This window comes from Nanorana parkeri, unplaced genomic scaffold (genome assembly GCF_000935625.1).
Source record: "Nanorana parkeri isolate BGI_ZX_2015 unplaced genomic scaffold, ASM93562v1 scaffold445, whole genome shotgun sequence".
Classification (NCBI taxonomy): domain Eukaryota; kingdom Metazoa; phylum Chordata; class Amphibia; order Anura; family Dicroglossidae; genus Nanorana; species Nanorana parkeri.
In genome coordinates this window covers 83,457-88,524 of record NW_017306713.1, presented here as the reverse complement: position 1 = coordinate 88,524, position 5,068 = coordinate 83,457, and positions in this window count along the sequence as shown.

Here is a 5,068-nt window from a genome sequence, read left to right as displayed (position 1 = left end):
GGGGGGGGGAGGTGGGGGCAGCAAAATGCACCTTCGCCTGAGTTGGCAAAAATCCTTGCACCGGCCCTGAGCTTTGGACACACAGACACAGACTGATCTACAGCTTCGGACACACAGACACAGACTGAGCTACAGCTTGGGGCACACAGGCACAGACTGGTCTACAGCTTGGGACACACAGACACAGACTGGTTTACAGCTTGGGACACAAAGATAAAGACTGATCTACAGATTGGGACACACAGACACAGATGGGTCTACAGCATGGGACACACAGACTCAAACAGGTCTACAGCTTGGGAGACAGAGACACAGATAGGTCTACAGCTTGGAACATACAGACACAGATAGGTCTACAGCTTGGGGCACACAGACACAGGTCTACAACTTGGGACACACAGACACAAACATGTCTACAGGTTGGGGCACACAGACACAGACTGATCTACAGCTTGGGACACACAGACACAGGTCTACAACTTGGGACACATAGACACAAACAGGTCTACAGCTTAGGACACACAGACACAGATAGGTCTACAGCTTGGGGCAAACTGACACAGACACAGGTCTACAACTTGGGACACACAGACACAAACAGGTCTACAGTTTGGGACACATAGACACAGATATGTCTACAGCTTGGGGCACACAGGCACAGGTCGACAGCCTCGGACACAATGACACAGATAGGTCTACAGCTTGGGACACACAGACACAGCTTGGCAACTGATAAATGGCAGCCAGAAAGACTGTCAATATTACATGCAGGCTGTGCAGTGCAATGATTGGATTGCACAACTGCTACAAGTAGCCCAATGCTGCCTGGAGATAAGGTAATTCTTAGAATTATTTGTACAGTTATACTTTATGTTGTAACTTAAACATAATAAATATGATATGATATGATGGTAGGTGGTTAGAAATATTGGATTCCTTTCTTACTAGGGACATTATGTGCATGGAGTTTTTATGCTCTCTCTATTTTTCGAGAGCTTTTTCTGCAGATATTTTGGTATTACCTCAATTTCTAGAATACCATAGCAGATGAATCAGCTTGTGTTTATCTATATGTATGGTTGTGCTAGAGGCAATGGATTGTAAACTGGAATCAGGGTTGATAACAATGTCTTTATGTTCTTAGAAATACATTGCTTTATATATAAAAAAAAGAAGGCAAATAGTAGTTTTTTGTTTGTTTTTTAGATCAGCCTGTAGGGTTGAAAGGAAAAAACAAACAAACCAACAAGTAGGGCAGGGGAGGCCAAACTTCAGCTAGGGTTGCCACCTTTTCTTCCAGTGAAACCCGAACACTCAAGCGACGCACAGAAAATTTTATGGGAGAATGAGTCGCGGCTTATTCATATGTTAATATCACAGTTGAGACTATTTTTAGTGTGGGGCCAGTAGCCCCTATCTTAATTTTGGTTGCCCCTGTCTGCCTGACATCTTGTGTCTGGGTTTCAGCTGCCATGAAACCTGAACACAGCATTCAAAACCCGCACTGTCCAGGTGAATCCTGGACAGGTGGCAACCCTAACTTCAGCTCTTCAGCTGTTGTGAAGCTACAAATTCTATTAGGCATAGCGAGACTCTGACAGCCACAGACATGACTTCAGGAGGCAGATGCATGATGGGGATTTGTAGTTTCACCACAGCTGGAGGGCCAAAGCTTGGCTACCCCTGGATGAATGTATGACCAGCTGTGCGCTATCCATTTTAAAGAGTCCCCCTTCCAGATGGATAACATAGAGCAACAATTACCATATTTTACTCTGATGAGGGCTGCAACAGAATGAAACAGTTGTATGCACGTTGGAATATATAACTCAAATCATCAGTGCTGGCTGCACTTTGCATGACTTTGCCCAGTTTCATAAAAAAATAAACCTCTTTTTGGACTTTGCTCAGTTTCATGAAAAAATAAATAAATAAAATAAACCTCTTTTTGGATTCAAGTTGGATGTAATAACATGTAAGTTCTTTTTGTTTTAAAAGGCAGTACTGAACGTTAAAGTTCATAGACAAAAGGCTTCTTGGTTCTTTTTGCCTTACCTCACCCTAAGCTGAGGAGCCATCCTAAAGATAAAGAAATAAATAAATAATAATAATCAGAAGTTGATTTTTGGGACATTGATGAGTTGCTATATTTCTTGGCTTGATTTTCTTCTGGCAAGGGAACAGACAGGCCAGTAGATTTTATTGGATCTAGCGTACCATCAAGGAAGTAAATATGACTTAGGCTGGGCACACACCTTACAACCATCGCAAGACTTTTGTCTTGCGATGGTTGTAAGGTACTTAAAATAACGTACGATCTATCTATCTTGCATAGGCAGATCGTACTGGCGATGATGGCAAGCCACGCCCCCTGAGGGGCAGTCTTCCGATGACCGCAACGCCGAACGGCTTGCGCACAGCTTACGCACACAGGCCCGTACGGCTGTTATCGTACGGACATGCCACAAACCCGCCGAACATCGTACGATGCTCGGCGGGTTTTCGAACATGTCCGTAAGTTTAAAGTCGTGCGACCTCACAGTAGTAGAGGTCGCACGGCTTCCACACACCTTAAGATAATCGTACGATCGCGGGATTTCCCGCGATTATCGTACGATTATCGTAAGGTGTGTGGGGACCTTTAGTCAATATAATCTAGGAGGTGAGTTCCACAGCTCTATGAAAACCATACCTCCTATCTTTCTACCTGGGCACCATCCAGCACAATGTATTTAGGCAATGGATACACCCTTGCCATGCCCCTAGTTATGTGGACCATTGAGAATGTATATGCTAAAAATAATTGGTCAAACCCAGATTTATTTTTCACAATGACGTTTGCTGTATACTGGCTTTTCAAAATAGCAAACAAGATAATTAAGTGATAGTGATAAGGTTTTAGTGCAGAATAACACTTTTGGTAGTTAAATAGTATATTTTCATAGATATCTGTATATAAGAAAAAAAAGAGGGAAAATGGAGGAGAAAAGAAGAAAAGGGGTACTTGGTTCCAAACGAGGGAAAGTTTCACCAAATGAGGGACAGTTGGGAGGTAAGTGAAAACTGTGCTGTCAATTACCATGATACAGTGGAAGGAAGTGTTGGGCACATACACAATAATTTTGGAGGTTGCTTTACTGAAGGCAAATGGGCTGTTCTCTTTGCAAGGGAATTTGAACTTTGCACTACCTTAGTGAATGAGGTAAAGCTCAGCTGACTTCCATAACCCAATCACATGCAATCAAAAATACAGTTTTTATTTTTTTATTTTCCTTTGACGTGATTCTTTGCATTCTTTCACCACATTAACTACTGTAAGCTAAGGGAATCTTTCCTGCAAAGTGTCAATTCCCTTGCAAAGTGAACAGTTTATCTGCCTTTAGTAAATCAACCTCTAGAAGTCTCAGGAATTGGTATGCAAATTAACTGCCAAAAAATTTGTTTAGTTTCGTTTAGCTTTAAATTCGGATTTGTGTTATTTAGTTTTTTGGGATTCGGGTTTGAAAGTCAATTCGGATTCGGAATTCGGAGTCGGACGAAATTCGGTAGCAGTAGTTCGAACGTTCGTTTCGTTTTGGTTCTTATTCGTTTCTTATTCGTTTTGTTCGTTCGTTTGCAGCAAAGTGACATTTGAGGGGGAAAAAAGGTTTTTCTCCTTCTCTAATGTCACTTTGCTCCAACGAAAGAAACGAATAAGAAACGAATAAGAAACGAACGTTCGAACTACCGCTACCGAATTTCGGAAATGGAAATTCGGATTCGTTTGCATTCGTTATGTCTGTAATTCGGAATTCGGATACATCCGAATGTCCGAATTTCCGAAAATTCGTCCGAATTTCGATTCGGAACGAAACGAATCGCACATGTCTACAAATTAGTAAAAATAATGTTTTGCTTTTGTTTAATCAACTTAAAGTGACACTAAACTCAGGAGTTAAATCTTAAAAATGCATTCAAGTACCTTAACTATTAACAAGAATGTATCCTATTTGTGTATCAGCTGCAGATCCTCAAATCATGTCTGAATTGGTGCCTACACTGTCCTTCCTTTTAGAGGGTGGCTACGTACAGTACTGTACAGAGAACACTGAGCCAGTCACATTAGTCTCTGTATAGAGGAGCTTACACTCTAATGCAGAGTAGCACCGGCTGTATAAGGGACTACAAATCCCAGCAATACAAATTACAGCAATGCAGAACAGTATATGAATTGGACTCTGGGCTTATTAAACCGCTGGACTTGGGGCTTAGTAACTTGCTGGACTCGGGGCTAGTAACCTGCTGGACTTGGATCTTAGTAACCCGCTGGACTGGGGCTTAGTAACCTGCTGGACTCGGGGCTTAGTAACACGCTGGAATCAGGGCTTAGTAATCTGCTGGACTCTGGGCTTAGTAACACACTGAACTCTGGGCTTAGTAACACATTGGACTCTGAGGCCCCACACATACATGAGACCCCACACAGCCCACCTGAGAGTGACCCTGCAGAGCACACCATAGATGCTGCACAGCCCATCTGAGACTCTTTATAGTGGGCTCTGCAGGGGTCTCAGGTGGGCTGGTTGGGGCTGCATCTCCCTCCCAGCTGCTCTTACCTGCTGCTGGGGCCTGGCCTCCTCTGCCACCAGACCGGCAGGAAATGACGTGATGTCACTTCTGGTCGGTCAGAGAGTCACTTCCTACCGGTCCGAGATCAGAACACCGGCGGTACTGCTGGGGCCCCAGCCTACTGTGAAGCTGCTGGTTTGGCCCTGCTGGGGCCCGGACTCCTCCAGCACTGCGGGGGCCAGGTCGCCTCCACCTCCTCGCCTGTCACCTGTACGGCCGTCCGCCAATACCAATGTAAGGGTCCAGGGCCAAGCCCAGGCTGCCTGGGCCCCTCACATGATGACGACCCTGTGGACTACAATCTCAATACGAATTGGTAAACTAAACATGAGATTGTAGTCCATCACAGGAGTGAACTTGGAGCAGTGGCTACTTTACAATACGCACAGGGACAATGGGGAACAAACGTAGCCACCCTCCAGAAGGAAGGACAGTGTCATTGTGAACTCAGAGATAATTG